The sequence below is a fragment of the Eleutherodactylus coqui genome, chromosome 3, assembly GCF_035609145.1.
Source record: "Eleutherodactylus coqui strain aEleCoq1 chromosome 3, aEleCoq1.hap1, whole genome shotgun sequence".
In the NCBI taxonomy this organism is placed as follows: Eukaryota; Metazoa; Chordata; class Amphibia; order Anura; family Eleutherodactylidae; genus Eleutherodactylus; species Eleutherodactylus coqui.
This window is the reverse complement of record NC_089839.1, coordinates 157,626,597-157,644,529: the sequence shown is the minus strand read 5'-3', so window position 1 is coordinate 157,644,529 and position 17,933 is coordinate 157,626,597. Positions and strand designations below refer to the sequence as shown.

General features: G+C 44.3%; 1 protein-coding gene across 2 annotated transcripts in view; it reads right to left on the bottom strand.

Moving 5' to 3' along the window:
• The window catches only part of LOC136619851 (GRB2-related adaptor protein 2-like), a 190,139-nt gene extending 172,618 nt beyond the window's left edge, over nt 1–17,521 (bottom strand). The window contains exon 1 of one of the 2 annotated variants that reach the window (XM_066594585.1): nt 17,438–17,521. The gene's annotated coding sequence lies outside the window, so the exon portion shown is untranslated. The remainder of the gene's footprint in view (nt 1–17,437) is intronic. The other variant, XM_066594586.1, reaches the window with a different exon arrangement.
• Nucleotides 17,522–17,933: the final 412 nt, after the last annotated feature.

The following is a 17,933-nucleotide window of genomic DNA, read 5'->3' as shown; positions in this document are numbered from 1 at the left end:
ATTTTTTTGGGCCCTCACCTACAGTGTAATCATAGTAATTTCTATGTTCTTCGCCTGCACTCATGGTACAGAAAGGTGTGTGGGGTTGGCCTACACTTTAGCTACATAAATGTCTATACTGCAGCTACTGAAATGTGAAAGAGACTGTTATCTCCCTAAACTGCTGCAATGGGAATGTTACTGGGGCCTGTCTTGAGTGCTACTATTACTGAAATGGAACTAAGACTGCGCTCCCCCTATACTGCTGCTAGTGATATGTTAGTGGGGCCTGTCCCTAATGCTACCGCTGAAATGTTAATAATTGTGGGCTCTGCCTATACCACTGCTAATGGTATGTCACTGGGGTGTGGAAACAGAGGCTTCACAAAGACATGATGGCGGCGAGGCCATTTCCCACCAACGCTGTTACTGTTAAGGTGCATATAACCACGGACACATGTAGAGGACACATAGTGCCTCCAAAACATCCCCCTCCTCCTCCAACAATGAAAACATTCTTGGCAAATACGTTTGCATTGGTCTGTCTGGTGGCAGTCCAAGAATTTCACCTTTAACGACACAACAAGAGAGCACCACCACCATCCCCCCGCCACGGCCCACTTAATCCTGGCCACATTCCGAAAACCAACTACATAAAACCGCGCTACCAGGTCCGCAGTCACCACCACATTACCACCAACGAGGTTACTGTTAAGGTATATATTACCAGTCAGACTGGGGCATGCAGTGTGGGCCGAAACCCACCTGCATTAAGCACGACATTACTACCTCAGCTGTGTTGGGTAATGCAATGGGATATTTTTATGTACCGCCGGTGGCTTCCTGGCACCCACCCATGCTGTGGGTCCACAGAGAATTATAAATGCATCTGTTTCCACTTCTAAAGAACCCCAGTCTGACTGGGGCATGCAGTGTGGGCCGAAGCCCACCTGTATTAAGCACGACATTACTACCTCAGCTGTGTTGGGTAATGCAATGGGATATTTTTATGTACCGCCGGTGGCTTCCTGGCACCCACCCATGCTGTGGGTCCACAGAGAATTATAAATGCATCTGTTTCCACTTCTAAAGAACCCCAGTCAGACTGGGGCATGCAGTGTGGGCCGAAGCCCACCTGTATTAAGCACGACATTACTACCTCAGCTGTGTTGGGTAATGCAATGGGATATTTTTATGTACCGCCGGTGGCTTCCTGGCACCTACCCATGCTGTGGGCCCACAGAGAATTATAAATGCATCTGTTTCCACTTCTAAAGAACCCCAGTCTGACTGGGGCATGCAGTGTGGGCCGAAGCCCACCTGCATTAAGCACAACATTACTACCTCAGCTGTGTTGGGCAATGCAATGGGATATTTTTATGTACCGCCGGTGGGTTCCAGGGAGCCACCCATGCTGTCGGTCCACAGGGACTTCACAATAGGGAGTTGTACCTGCCTGTGTCTATGAATTAAAAACCGCGGTCTGACTGGGGCATGCAGACACCTTGACAGAATGAATAGTGTGTGGCACATAGGTTCCCCATTGCTATGCCCACGTGTGCAGCTCCTGATGGCGGTGGCACAGGATTATATTTCTCATTGTTTCTGTACAGCATTGTGGGCTATCGCCCCGCCCCTTTTAAAGAGGATCGCTGCCTAGCCGTGCCAACCCTCTGCAGTGTGTGCCTGCGGTTCCTCGTCATGGCAGACACACTTATAAATAGACATGAGGGTGGTGTGGCATGAGGGCAGCTGAAGGCTGCGCAGGGACACTTTTGTGTGCGCTGTGGACACTGGGTGTGTTGGGCAGGGGGGGTTGGGCAGCATGTAACCCAGGAGAAGTGGCAGCGGAGTGTCATGCAGGCAGTGATTGTGCTTTGTTGGAGGTAGTGTGGTGCTTAGCTAAGGTATGCATTGCTAATGAGGGCTTTTCAGAAGTAAAAGTTGTTGGGAGGGGGGGGGGCCACTCTTGCCGGTATTGTGGCTTAATAGTGGGACCTGTGAACTTGAGATGCAGCTCAACATGTAGCCCCTCGCCTGCCCTATCCGTTGCTGTGTCGTTCCCATCACTTTCTTGAATTGCCCAGATTTTCACACATGAAAACCTTAGCGAGCATCGGCGAAATACAAAAATGCTCGGGTCGCCCATTGACTTCAATGGGGTTCGTTACTCGAAACGAACCCTCGAGCATCGCGATAATTTCGTCCCGAGTAACGAGCACCTGAGCATTTTGGTGCTCGCTCATCTCTAAACCATAACTATTTAATTTTTCTGTCGTGGGAGCTGTATGAAGGCTTGTTTTTTACGGGACCATTTTTTAAAGCACCACTTTAGAGTACTTATAATGTAATTAAACATAATGTTTATTTTACTGTTGGGAAATTAAAAAAACAGCCATGCTACTTTTATTCTGCGTATCGGTATAATCACAGTTATAGCATATTTTCAGTTTTTTTATACACTGTATTACTACTTTAGCACAATAAAAACACTTTTGTGTACTTTGGCCACATTTACGTGTCAGTAATGCAGACAAGTGTCCCAGCCTGACGGCATCTTTCCTGATCTGAACTATGAGTATTATAGGTTCCTATGATGCTCAATTTATGGGTCAGGAAACCCACATTCTGGCCTGGACACTCGTCTGTATTAAGAAAAGTTGGCACTGACTTTGCTTCTCCAGAAACCTTTAGGCCAGACATTCTGCTTCTAACAAAGGCCCCCAAGGCTGTCCAGCAATAATACTTGAGGTGCAATGATGTGAACTATAAAACTCAGACCTGAATATTTCCTCACCAATAGGCCTCTTAACTCCTCTGCTTGGAAACCCTTATTTCAAACCCACAAGGTAAGTCGAATTTGGTCTCCCATGAATCATGTACGTCTCACCCAAACAGGAGCTGACAACTTAGGTCTGCCTTCATTCACATCTGCCAGGTATTTATGCCCGGGGTTGTCAGGTCCTCACTGAGTAGTAAGTAGCACAGTCTATCAAAGTTAATGACTGGGTTATGGGCGAAAAGGGACAAATGACTTGTGCGATTTTCTTGTGGAGAAAGGGTACCATTGTCATAGATTGAGCATAGTCATGAGGTCCGATTGCTCTCTTTATTTTGCAATTTTTGCTACGTTTTTTGCGCCTCATAGTATATTTTTGATTTGCTTTAGTTATGCCCATTTGCACATTAGAAGTGGCATGGTGCTTTGTTCACTTAGAGTATGGTTGTTTTAATGCATTAAAAATTGTCTAAAAAAAAAAAAAGAAAAAAAAGAAAAAAACCTAGTCCAAAAATGGCAACACAGTTCAGAGTCAGTTGCAGGTTTTGATGTCATTTTTGTTAAAATTCAGATCTACGGATGGAACAAATAGTCACACCCCGTACAAGTGAGGCCTAGTACAATACATATGCCTGTTTTAGCTTAGACTTTAACCCTTTCCCACATTGAGCAAGACACTTACATTGTGGCAATGTACAATAAGCACTGTGACCGTAGGCCACAGCTGTCAAACACAAGGTCTCATTTTCTGCGGCCCGACAATCGTGCTGCTGTCAGTAGGCGATCTTCTCTCGGCTTGCACATTGCCAATGGCCGCGGAGGAGGGAAGAAGACTGCAGACAACATGATCTCTGCAGCGAGGAGAGCGGCGCTGAGGAGGAGCAGCTGCAGGGTGAGAGCCTGGTCAGCGCTGACCTCCTCTCACCGGCCCTCCCTCTGTCTATGGCTGCAGGCCTGGGTAGATATCAGGGGCCCAAGAAGGACTTAGAGCAGCCAGTACACCTGCCATTGGGATCATATTGAATGCAGGTAAGTATAAAAATGTGTATAAAAATGCAGAAGTGTCCTTGTGTGCATATGTATGTATGTATGTATTGTGAGACGGTGACCGGCAAAGTGCTGGAGGGCAGATATATTTCGCCTAGGATGCTCTCCTATGAGGCTTTGGGGAGCACTTGGGCAGATACGTGCCACCGAGCAGCCTGGGCTCGGTGGAGGAAGCCGGCAGTCGGGTGTCAGTAACCTTAAGTTACTGACACGTTGTAGTGTGTAAGTGGCTCCAAGCCACATAATCCGGGCCGGCTTTTCCTGGAGTGGTCAAAGCGAAGGGTGGGATGGCCACTCCCACGTACCAGGTGAGGCTGGTACCAGGCCTTATAAAACCTGGGCCTACAGGGCCTGGAGGAGAGCTGAGACCTTTGCAGGTCTAAGAGCCTGGCGGGCTGTGCGCAGATACTATTTGGTTACCAGTGTGTAGACAGGGACGCTCCATGTTTAGTAAGTGCTCAGACGAGCAGGATTTACTTTATGTTGGCCTGAAGTTAAGGCCTGTATTTTGCTTTGTTTGCACGGAAATAAACCCAGGCGAAGCCTGGACTAAAGACTTTATCCCAAGTGTCACGGTCTCGGACTGCTTATGCCCAGGTTGCTACCGATCCTAAATGCTAATCCCTCACATATGGTGTTTGGATGTGGGCAGCGGTCTTAAAGAGACATACACCAATTAATGGACATTTTGCTGCAGCAGCTGGAGAACCGTTGCTAAGGGCAACCGCCCAACAGAGATTGTCTGGAGAGTTCTGTGACCCCTATGTCCTGGGTGAAGGCCGCAACGGCGTGGCAACCCGATACGGCCAAGATGGAGGATCTGATGAAACAGCTGACGCTAATGACGGCGACCCAGCAAAAGGTCCATGAGGAGGCCATGAGAGCTCAGGCCGAGACTAATGCTCTACTGGTGGAAGCCAATCGTTTAGCCTTGCAGGAGCAACAGCGGGTTAACCAACAGCTGCAAGAGCAACTCCTGGCGGTGGCGCAAAGTGTGCAGAGATCGGCTGGTTCGCTCCCCACCACCCGTACCGCGGTGCAGGCGGCCTTACAAAAGATGACACCCACCGATAACATTGAGGTCTATCTCGCGGTCTTTGAAAGAGTGGAAGAAAGGGAGAAACTACTGGCACCTCAGTGGGCTGAGGTAGTAGCGCCGTTCCTGACGGGAGAACCCCAAAAGGCCTATTTTGACCTCGGTGAGCAGGATGCCAAGGACTATACTAAGCTGAAAGGTGAGATCCTGGCACGCTTGGGCGTGGACACCAATGTGCGGGCCCGACGCGTACACGCCTGGACTTTCGCTGACGACCTGCCAGCTCGATCCCAGATGTACGACCTGTTCCACTTGGTGAGAAAGTGGCTGCAACCAGAGGAGTCGTCCCCGGCGGAGATCGTACAAAAAGTGGTTCTGGACAAGTTCATCCGCTGGTTGCCCCCCGCAATTCAGCGCTGCGTGGGACAAGGGGTGCCCCAGGACGTGGACCAACTCGTGAGCCTCGTCGAGAGGTATAAAGCCACGGAAGACTTATTGCAAGCCGTGTCTCCTGGACGTTCCAACCCCGGGAACAGCAAGTCGGCCGGAGCACCTGGTAAGACTGTTCCATATGTAAGGGGTGTCAAAAGTGTCCCAAAGGGAGGCGGCTCAGAGGGGGATCGTTTGGGACAGAAGAGGAGTCCCAACTGGACAGTCCGGTCCCGGGTAGAACCCCAAGGGGACCGGGGCCCCATACTGTGTTGGCGCTGTCGTGAGTCCGGGCATATTGCCGCCAACTGTCCACTTAGCGTGGAACCAATGGACTGTGACTCTGCCCGGCGGAGGTCGATGTTCGCACGGCCAGTATGTTCTGCAGAAACTGCGTCAGAGACTGATCGACCATTATGTCACATAAAGGTGAATGACTTTGCGGTGACAGCTCTACTGGACTCAGGGAGCTTGGTTACGCTGGTGCATTCCAGCTTGGTCGATCCCACAACCGTCACCGGCCGTCACATGGGGGTTGGGTGTGTGCATGGGGACACCAAGGAGTATCCTATTGCCCTTGTAAGACTTGAGACTCCGTGTGGACTTGCCACCCATGAGGTGGGCGTCGTAAAATCCCTAATGCACACCGTGATCCTCGGGAGAGACTTTCCCCTATTTTGGGACTTGTGGCGACACCGTGGGTCGTCTGCAAATAAGGTTCATAATGATGCAAATGTGTATGATGTGTGTCCAGAACCGTTTGACCCTGAGGGTACGGTTCCGGCAGTAGGGGTGACCCAAGAGAATGAGGATAACTTTCCCTTAACAGTACTGGCGGGTGAGACGGAGGTACAGGATGAAGTGGTTGCTATGCCTGACTTAGAGATCTCCCGTGCCAATTTCGGAACTGAGCAGCTCCGAGACCCCACCTTAGTAAAAGCCAGGGAAAATGTTAAAGTGATAAATGGGAAGCCTCAATTCCCAGGGGCTGATATTGTGTTGCCACACCTGGCAGTCAACCAAGAATTGTTGTATCAGGTTGACAAGGTCCGTGGGGAGGTTGTGGAACAGCTGGTGGTACCTCAGTCCTATCGTAGGATGGTCTTAGACCTGGCGCACAAGCATGTGCTGGGAAGTCATCTCGGGAGCAAAAAAACTAGGGAACGCATCCTTCAGCGTTTTTTCTGGCCTGGCGTACATGGTGATGTAAAACGTTACTGTAAATCATGCCTGGAGTGTCAAATAACAGCTCCTATGCCCCATTACCGGAGCCCCTTAGTGCCCCTGCCCATCATAGAGGTGCCGTTTGAGCGGATCGCTTTGGACCTAGTTGGGCCCTTGGTAAAATCTGCCCGGGGTCACCAACATATATTAGTGGTTGTAGACTACGCCACCCATTACCCCGAAGCCGTTCCTTTATGCAATACGACATCCAAGGGTTTTGCAAAGGAACTACTTCACATGTTCTCCCGCACGGGCATAGCAAAAGAGATCCTGAAGGACCAAGGAACCCCCTTTATGTCAAAGGTCATGAAGGAATTGTGTAAGCTGCTGAATATTAAGCACTTACGGACGTCTGTGTACCACCCACAGACGGATGGTCTTGTTGAGAGATTTAATAAGACCCTAAAAAGCATGCTAAAAAAGGTAGTCAATAAGGATGGGAAGGACTGGGACTGTCTGCTGCCATATTTTAATGTTCTCAATCCGTGAAATCCCACAATCCTCCACTGGGTTCTCTCCCTTTGAATTAGTTTAGGGTAGACATCCCCGGGGGCTCCTTGATGTAGCTAAGGAGACTTGGGAGCACGAGTCCACCCCCTACAGGAGTGTTATTGATCACATCTCCCTAATGCAAGATCGAATTGCGGCGGTCATGCCCATTGCTCAAGAAGCCCAAAGCCGGGTATATAACAGGTCCGCCAAGGTGAGAACCTTCAACCCTGGGGATCGGGTACTAGTGTTGGTGCCCACCCTAGAAAGTAAATTCCTAGCAAGATGGCAAGGGCCCTATGAAATAATCGAGAAAGTCGGAGAGGTAAACTATAAGGTATACCAGCCAGGTAGGCGGAAACCAGAACAGTTGTACCATGTAAACCTAATTAAGCCATGGAAGGACAGAGAAGCCCTGACTGCAGTGAGCACCCCCCATGGTGGGGTCCCAGAGGTGTGTGTATCAGGGTCCCTGTCCAAGTCCCAACAGCAAGAGTCTAGGGAATTTATACAACGTAATGCGGATGTGTTCTCCGATATACCAGGGCGTACTGGTGTCATAAAACACAACATTATAACTGAACCAGGGGTAAAGGTTCAGTTGAAACCGTACAGGGTTCCAGAAGCCCGCAGACGAGCCATCTCAGAGGAGGTCAAGAAAATGCTAGACCTCGGAGTAATTGAGGAGTCGAAAAGCGAATGGTCCAGCCCTATCGTGCTGATACCAAAACCAGATGGCTCTCTGCGCTTCTGTAATGACTTCCGGAAGCTAAATGACGTGTCAAAATTTGATGCATACCCAATGCCGAGAGTGGACGAGTTAATTGAGAGACTGGGTCATGCCAGATATTTTTCCACTCTCGACTTTACTAAAGGCTAATGGCAGGTTCCCCTTACAGAGAGCGCGAAAGAAAAAACTGCGTTTGCCACACCAGAAGGGTTGTTTCAGTACATCTGCCTACCCTTCGGTTTGCATGGAGCCCCAGCAACCTTCCAAAGATTGATGGATATCATACTCAAACCCCATCGTCAATATGCATCAGCATATTTAGATGATATCATCATCTTTAGCGAAGACTGGGACAGCCATCTACCCAAGGTACAGGCAGTACTGAACTCCCTTAGAAAAGCAGGGCTCACAGCAAACCCAAAGAAGTGTGCCCTGGGTCTTGAAGAAGCACGATTCCTGGGGTATGTAATAGGCAGGGGTATTATAAAACCCCAGATCAATAAAGTTGAAGCCGTTCAGGACTGGCCACAACCCACAACTAAAAAGCAGGTGAGAGCTTTTTTAGGCATTGTAGGGTACTATAGGCGGTTCGTGCAAACCTTTGCTAGCATAGCAGCGCCCCTAACAGACGACCAAGAACAGTAAGTCAGTCATGGTCAAGTGGAACCCTGATGCAGAAAAGGCGTTCCAAGAGTTAAAACGGGCACTCTGTAGATGTCCAGTGTTGGTCACACCCAATTTTAAAGGGAATTTATTGTCCAAACAGACGCGTCCGATGTGGGACTGGGAGCAGTTCTGTCTCAAGAAGTAGAGGAAGAGGAACATCCCGTGATTTATCTGAGCAGGAAGCTCACACCACCAGAGAAAAATTACAGTATAGTTGAGCGGGAGTGCCTAGCCATCAAGTGGGCCCTTGAATCCCTAAAATACTACCTTCTAGGTCGGCACTTCAGGCTGATCACAGACCACTCTCCCTTAACCTGGATGTCACAGGCAAAAGAAAGAAACGCCAGAGTCACTAGGTGGTTCCTGACACTACAAAACTTCAGTTTTTCGGTAGAACACAGGGCCGGAAAGCTACAGGGCAATGCCGATGCCTTATCAAGGACGCATTGCATGGCGGCTAAAGGTGTCCGACCCCACAGGCTCGAACAGAGGGGGAGGGTATGTGAGACGGTGACCGGCAAAGTGCTGGAGGGCAGATATATTTCGCCTAGGATGCTCTCCTATGAGGCTTTGGGGAGCACTTGGGCAGATACATGCCACCGAGCAGCCTGGGCTCGGTGGAGGAAGCCGGCAGTCGGGTGTCAGTAACATTAAGTTACTGACACGTTGTAGTGTGTAAGTAGCTCCAAGCCACATAATCTGGGCCGGCTTTTCCTGGAGTGGTCAAAGCGAAGGGTGGGATGGCCACTCCCACGTACCAGGTGAGGCTGGTACCAGGCCTTATAAAGCCTGGGCCTACAGGGCCTGGAGGAGAGCTGAGACCTTTGCAGGTCTAAGAGCCTGGCGGGCTGTGCACAGATACCATTTGGTTACCAGTGTGTAGACAGGGACGCTCCATGTTTAGTAAGTGCTCAGACGAGCAGGATTTACTTTATGTTGGCCTGAAGTTAAGGCCGGTATTTTGCTTTATTTGCACGGAAATAAACCCAGGCGAAGCCTGGACTAAAGACTTTATCCCATGTGTCACTGTCTCGGACTGCTTATGCCCAGGTTGCTACCGATCCTAAACGCTAATCCCTCACAGTATATATATATATATATTGTGTGTGCGTCTGTGCGTATATATGTATAATAGTTTGCGCCTGTACGTAATAGTGTGCGTCTGTGCGCATGTGTGTGTAATAGTGTGCGTCTGTGCGCATGTGTGTGTAATAGTGTGCGTCTGTGCGCATGTGTGTGAGATAGTGTGCATCAGTACGCATGTGTGTGATAATGTGCATCTGTGTGTGTGTATATATATATATATGTATATGTATATATATATATATATATATATATATATATATATATATATATATATAATTAGTGTGCGCCACTAGCCACTATGGGGGACCTTATTACCAATCGGGCCACTGTGGGGTTCAGTTTTACTATATAGTCTTACAATTAGAATCGGCCCTTTGAAGGCAACCATAAGGCTGATGTGGCCCTCGGTGAAAATGAGTTTGACACCCCTGCCGTAGGCAATTGAGAGCTGTACTCCAGTTGTAATGGCCTGGGTTTGGAGAGACCTCCAATTCTGGTTGTTTACACCCTCAATTGGCAGCATCCCTTTGCATCATTGGACTTTCTATGTATGTATGCAGTCATCTCAGAATATCACCCCTAGAGCTGTCTACTGTAAATAGAGCAGTAGACTATTGGTTAAAAAAGCGGAAATATTCTCTAAGGGTCTTTTAGACAAGCCGATTCGCATTTGATTGAGTGGGTGATGTCTCTGCTAACTCGTTTGTATAGGCAAATGCACTGTTGGCTCGTTGAAATGAGAATCGTTCAGAACTATTCAGTCCCTGTACAAGCGAATGAGAAGGACTGAATGATTGCTGCTTAAACTGAATAATAAGTGAATGTGCCGATGATTTTTCTGCCTGCATAAAGTGAACCATGAATGAAAAGCAAGTGATTTTCGTTCATTGTTTACTTGTTGGCTAGCATTTATACCGAATAATAACCGCTTCATCTAATACACACAATAGATTTCAATGGGTTAATCCTTACGCTTGTTTTTTTGTGCGTGCATTTCACTTGTGACATGCCCATTTTTTTTTGTGCATTTGCGCTCCAAAGGTCCCCATGGGAATCTTTGGGGGGTGCACGAATGCGCACATATGTAATCGCGGATATGTGCAAAACACTACGCAACACTTTGACTAAATCTCCTACAAATACACCCATGCACATATGTAAAATTGAATATAAATGTGTCCTTAAAGCCAAAACAGAATTGCAATCAAAATATTAATAAAATAGTTTGGGTAAAGTTAAGTATTTTTAAACTGCAACATATGACTTTCCTAATCTGTTTTAGAGGGTATCCCCTCTTGATGAACTTTGCAAAAATATCAGCCACAAAAAGAACAGGAAGTGGATATTCACTTTCTGCGATTGGTCACTTCCTGCACAGAAAATGTTATATATTTTAAGAAGTCTACAATTCTGTAGAACGATGGTAAATAATAACCAACTCTCCCTATCCCGCACAATGGAAGGTGATTGCATTGCCATCATAGCAAAATAAGACAAGTCAACAATATCAGTCTCTGCCAATCAGTGTAATGTTATTCTATCTATCTCATATCTATCTCTCTATCTCATATCCATCCATCCATCCCAAAACAACAAGACACCTGCTGCAGTGAGCACAGTCTTGTAATCAGATAATGGGAGTATTGCATACTGTAGATGTTTCAAAGGAAATTGTGGTTAACGTGACAGATCCTGGTGTCTGATTACTTGGCACTCCACATTTTATTAAGTCGAATGTGCCATCAGAAAATGATCTGTTGTATAAATATTTTATGTTAAACTTATTTTTAAGGATGTTTAGTGTTTGTTTGTTTTTTTATTTTTGAGATAACCATGTATATTATTTTTTAAAAGTCCTAAAAATCCTGCTATTTTCACACTGACCACTGAGTATAATAATAGTCTGACACTTGCTGTCCTGTGGAAAAACATTTGCAGTAGTCATCTCCATTATCATCACAGGCAGGATTACAATGAAAGGTATCAGCTATACATAGATATTACTGGATTGACCATTCACAATAGGTGGTTGTCACAGCTCACCTCCTCACCTTTCCTGCACAATGGCCATGCGCCCCTTGTACTTATGTCTCACTAGTTGGTTATGTGTAACGTATTTCTGCAGCACTTTATTTGTCTTTATATTAGTTTTTATTCCTTTATTTTGGTATGACATTCATGCACTTATAGTGCCTCTGGGTATATGTATTTTCTCTGTATGACTATCACTATTCCTTATTGTGATGTATTTTTGATATTATGTGGGAATATTAAGGTGCTTGTATATATTGGGGCATAAACATTGTCGTGCTTTTATTGCACATAGGGCTTTTTAAAGTGGTTTTAACATGTTTCTGGTCCATTAATAAAGCTGTGTATTTTTGGTACTGTATCTATATGTACTTCGTGACCTTTCCACAATGCCTTTTCTCTTTCTTTTCACGCAAAATAGCAGTCTATAACTTGAAATCAAATCAATTAATAATTTGTTGAATAAATATATATTTTTTTATATAATAACATTTGGAGCAGGAGCTTGTGTAGGATATAATGTTATAAAAGGATGGAGATAGATAGATATGGGATAGATAGATATGGGATAGATAGATATGGGATAGATAGATATGGGATAGATAGATATGGGATAGATAGGAGATAGATTACAGCTTCATGAGAATGTGGCATAATACTTAATAAATTATGAGCTTCAGGAGGATTGCTGTTGCATTACAAGTTGCTTTAAATATCAAGAATAAGAATTTCATATACACTCTTTGTAAAAAAAAAATGGTTTCCCTGTGGCAGAGGAATCTCTTATTAGGTAAAAGACTTTTCACTGTATTGATTCCTTAAAACATAACTTTTAATAGTAAAATAACTAAAAATTACCTGGGCTAGAAAAAACAAACACCCACCACCCATGTGAATTTCAGAATAAAAGAAAGGAGTGTAGCATATAATGATAGATGATTTTAGAATGATCCCAGTAGAGGTATCGTACTCAATATGAATGGATGATCTTGTGGAGGAAATACCTAACAGTATGCACACTATAATAGATTGACCCGGGGTTGTACTCATAGAACCCAACGAAAAAAAAAAGTGGGAAGAGCAACAACACTCGGGAGAATAAAAATGTTTTAGTCTCTAGAGAGGGACAACCAACTCTGGAGGGTAGGGGTTATACCTGCCCGTCTAATGGGAGGCAGCATAACAGAAAGCACCCCTAATCCAATCGTCTCCAGTAGAGGAGGACAGATGCCTCTGTGGTGGTGGTGTCCAACTAGTCAGGGTTAGGACCAATAAGTTCAGTTTGAGGTATTAAAATGGTGGACTATATTCTGCAGTCAAATAAACCAGAGAATAAAAGATACCGGAAACAAAACAATTGTTTAAAAATTGCTTGCAACTATGAGGTTCATATACTCAGTTATCAGAACGTGCAGATGGTACTACATTTTTGATGATTGTGTGTGTGTATATATATATATATATATATATATACACACATTATATGTGTATTATATTTCCCATGCTGTTCTTTCCCCCAAAATTTTCCATTCCAAACTCTGAGCATGCTTACTCAAGACTTAATATACTTTATCTACAAGTTATGATGTTGCTCCACTGAAAACTTGATATTGTGAAATAACAATATGTTGTAACGCAATCACAAAGCCATGCTATAGCTGTACTTGGCATATGTTTGTGAATTACTGTCACAAGCTGCTGTTGAATAATTCAGATAACACACTGTAATAATTGACAATATTTACAGTAAGTACAAAGAATATCAGCTTTCTGTGTGATCAAAAGCTACAGCCCCATATGCTATAATGGCACTGTGTGCTACCCGTGCCCCAAATACGCTAGAGTGATGGTTTATTGTGACTTAACCGCTTGTATAAAAGCCAAAACGAATACAGACTATATCCCTTTCTTTTCCTATCCATAATACCGACTACGGGGAAGTCCAGTCCTTGTTATAAGTATGATGAAGGAGTAAAAATAACAGGACTCTGACATAACCTGCTAATGATTTATATATGTGTGATATATATAATAAAGTCATTGGTGTATATCAAACCAATAATACTTTACTAAAACCAGCGAACGTGATGCGTTTCAAGGTTTGCAGACCTCTTCATCAAACAGCTAACTAAACATAAAACTTTGTTTAGCATGTATAAAAGGGTTAACGTGGAGTGGAGGACCAGCTCAACGATCCTTATAGCGAGGACAATAGAAAGGGGAGAGTTCTATTCTTGTCACAATCCAGTAAGCCAGTGCACCACCAGCCTCTAGCTTCCTCTCCTGTGGCGCTCTGTCCTTTTTCCAACAGCCTTTTTAGGGTGAATTTTCGCAGCAGACTGAATTGTTTGCTCCAGTGAAAAAAAATAAAGCAAAATGGAACCAAAGGAAAAAATTTAAGTATTCAGTTTTACTAACTCATTTGGGACCAGGCACTGTAAATATACGGCACCTGGTCACAGGGTTTAAGCCCAGACGTATGTAAAATTATGGCGGGGATTAAAGCCTCTGCTTCTGTAATCAATCAGAAGCAGGACAGGGCCGTCAACTGTTAGTTGATAACTCGTAGGAGAAGGCAGGAGGGGTTTTTAACCCTTTCTGCCTCCTCCGTCCCTGAATACACAGCGCTCATTGAGCGCTGTGTACTAAAAAGTGAAAGTAGTAGTATAATTTCCACTATGGGAGCCCGGGGGTCACATGACCGCCGGGATTCCCAGCTATAGCAGAGCTGCAGGCTCGTACAAGACTCTGACCAGCTCTGCCAGTGACTACTGTCACTACAGGGGATGTTTTCCCCTGTAACTGGGGCTCTTATGGATGCTCCAGCTACAGTAGAAAAATGCCAAATTAAAAAAAAACATGTGAATGTCCCCCAGAGGTCTTGTATGATATCATGGGGGACACAGATAGTAAAAAACATAATTTCATACATCAGTAAAACAAAATTAGAGAACAAAACAACAATATATACATAAGAAAGAAAATAACCCAAAGCCGGCGCCAACCAAAACTGTCACCCTGTAATCCAAAACCATACATATTATATATCAAAACGTTCGAAACAAAATGATGAACCCGTTTCCATACTGTATTTTAGCCAGAAGTTATTTGAGCCAAAGTCAGAAGTGTAATGAAAACTAAGGGCTCCTGCTCTTGAGAGTATGCATATATAAAATAAATCTTGGTATTTGTATAGCGCCAACTTATTCTGCATCGCTTTCAGGTAATTATTATTTATTACCCCCCAGCAAGCTGGGTTCTCATTTTACTGACCTCGGAAGGATGGAAGGCTGAGTCAACCTTGAACCGGCTACCTGAATCATGGGGGGGATTGAACTTGCAACCTTCATATATATACGCTCGCGAGAACATGACATGATTATGTTCTGAAGGAACATCATCATGGGCTTTTGTATCTGTGCATTCTATTGTACTTTTTTGCGCTGCAAGGGCCATGCCACTATAAAAGTGGCTGAGCAGCCTAATTAGTCCCCGCTGTTACCAATTAACACTGTGGAATTGTGCAGGTACGCATTTGCACACCCCCATAGACTCCTATGCCCAAATGTGCATAAAAAAAGAGCATGTCAGGAATTATTTTAACACAACAGAATTGCGTGTGCAACAACACTGAATGTGAGGGAATCCATTGATTTCAATGGTTCTATTGTCAGCAGTTTGCCCGTGTAAAACCGCCCTCAATGTACAGTACGGCTCCAGAAACAATACGGTTCAGATGGCATGGATTTTCAGTCACAGAAACTTTTGCAACAAATCTGCCGTATGTGACTATACCCTAAAACTTTGTGATGTGCAGGAATTGTTACCAGGAATAGAAAGCTTTAAAAAGTATTACAAATTAGAGAATAAGAAAAGTATTTTTTTCCTGTAAGTTACTCCTAGTTCCTCTTTAGAACAAGTGTATCATCGGCCGCATCTTCTTCTCCACTTCAGCTTCCCTATTGTACAATCTCTCTTCCTACAATGGACTGATTAGCAGCACATACTGCTACATTTCTGAGCTTGCCTAATTGTTTATTATGTTTTATCATCTCTGAAACACAACAGATACATTGTATGCTTTTATAACTGCTAAAATAACTACAAATCAAATGTGAAGCGACTCTCCAGAGTTCTAACATTCCATTTTGGTTCACAGCATGCAGGATACATATTCTCTTTCTGATATCAGTCGAGATATATTCACTATTCACAATGCATAGAACCCATTTTACTATGCAAAACACTTGTTGTATAACAAATTGTTAGCACTTCAATTGTTACAGCATCTTGACAGTAGCAGAAACTTTAAAGGGATATTCGTGCCTTAGGGCAATTTCATACAGCTGTATGCATAACTACGCTCACCGCTAAGAAGAGTAGTAGCACATAAACATTATTTTCTTGTTTTCTTCTCCGGCCTTAGCACAGAGGTTTGAAAAAAGCCATGGGAAGATAGGTCCTGCCCTACCTTTTCTGCACGTAGTTATTACTAAATATGGGAAAGATAGGTCCTGCCCTACCTTTTCTGCACATAGTTATTACTAAATATGGGAAAGATAGGTCCGGTCCTACCTTTTCTGCACGTAGTTATTACTAAATATGGGAAAGATAGGTCCGGCCCTACCTTTTCTCGGATGTAGTATTCACGCCCGAGAAAAGAGCAAGTGAAAACAAAACCAGTGAAATCAATAGTTTTGTTGTGTCCTGTTATGCGGCCGTCATTTTCATGGCTGCATAACGGGACTGAAACACATTTGTCTGTTTAAGCCCTAAGCTTTCAGACAATAATGGCATTCCAACATATCAACACAAGGTGGGGCTTGTGGCTACTTCAGGAATGTGGGTCCGTCGACTGGCTAATTATCTGCCACATCCAAGTGGAGAATAATTACACTTTTGGGGGAGCTGAGCCCACTAAAGGCTCCTTCTCACAGCCGTGCTTGCACACATTTTTGCAGAGAATAGAACACCATTTCAATAGGTTCATTCTATAAGCGTCTACAAAAAAATAGGTCCTGCTTTTTATCCTGCACTTTGTGCAGTGAAACTGCCATAGAAGTCTATGGCAGGTGCAAAATTACGCAAGAGGAAGGGTGTGCCAGTGCGCTAAATACAGGAAAAGAAGGCAGCTGGACCTTATTAGGATTAAATAGCCATTAAATTCCACGAAAAGGGTGTGTCAAGCGCATGTGTAAACTGGCAAAAATTAAAATAATAGGCGCAGACACGCATGCAACAGGCTGATTACCTTGCTCTTCAAACCTTGCTTATGTGCAAATACACTATGCTGCAGCGAGCTAGATTCATATGGGTGAGCACGATATCAAGCCAAGTAACTAAGCCTGATATTGTGCTTGCGACTGTGCAATTTTCACACTGATGCAATACAGTTTTGGTTAAAAAAAAATCACATTCTTCTGTGAAATTGCGATCTTCATGCGTGTATTTAATGTGCATGAAAGAATTCCAAGTAATTCCCATAGGTTTCAAAGAAAAAAATCAGACACGCATGGCATGCGCTTTCTTTTCCATGGCAAACAATGGGTGATTTCTTCCACGGGAACGCAGAAAGATAGAGCATGCTGCAATTTTTTTTCATCGCAGCATCATTGCAAGGAAGAAAATTGATCATGTGAATAAATCCATTCAAAAGAATGGGTTTCATATTTGTGCGAGTTTTGTGCCCTTACTCAGCCGTTCCCATGACATAGAAGTGAATAGAGAGAGCTGCACCTCCATTTATTCTACGCTGGGAGGCAATGGCCCATAGCCACATCACCATATAGTGCAGGGCACTGGGGACCTGGTTTTGACAATAGGTGCAAGTCCCACATCTGTTAGATATTCAAGGCATATCCTTTGGCTATGTCATAAATCTTTAAGGTAGGGTACCCCTTTAACCCATCAATATAAATAGTGTATAACATTTGCAGCTTACCTTTACTGCTACTACTTTATATCTTCTGCATTAAATCCAAGACCATATGCTCTAAAGTAATGACATAGCCACACAAAGTCAGTTGCAACTTAGAGTGCAACTAAGGTTCTCCTGTCTCACATTCCCCATGATGCCCCAATCAGAAGTCGTTTAAACCACACAGGAAATATCACAGAGATCACAGCAGTGAGTGCTTAGAGAATAAATACAAACGTTAGCACTTCTTCTGTTCTTCCGTAATCCCCAGACACACATGCTGCAACAACAGCAACATATTCAGAGCACTGAGCTACTTACTAGAAGGTTTTTTTACACACAGGGTATGCATATATAAGATACAAACTAGATTGTTTGCTAAAACAAAATGTTTTCTATTAATCAAAAATGTACCACCAATTATGAATAACTTTTAGAGAATCAGTAGTACACGCAAATACAAAAACTTTGTAAATACAGTATATCTTATCAGAGAAAATGCCTCTTTGATCACTTATCA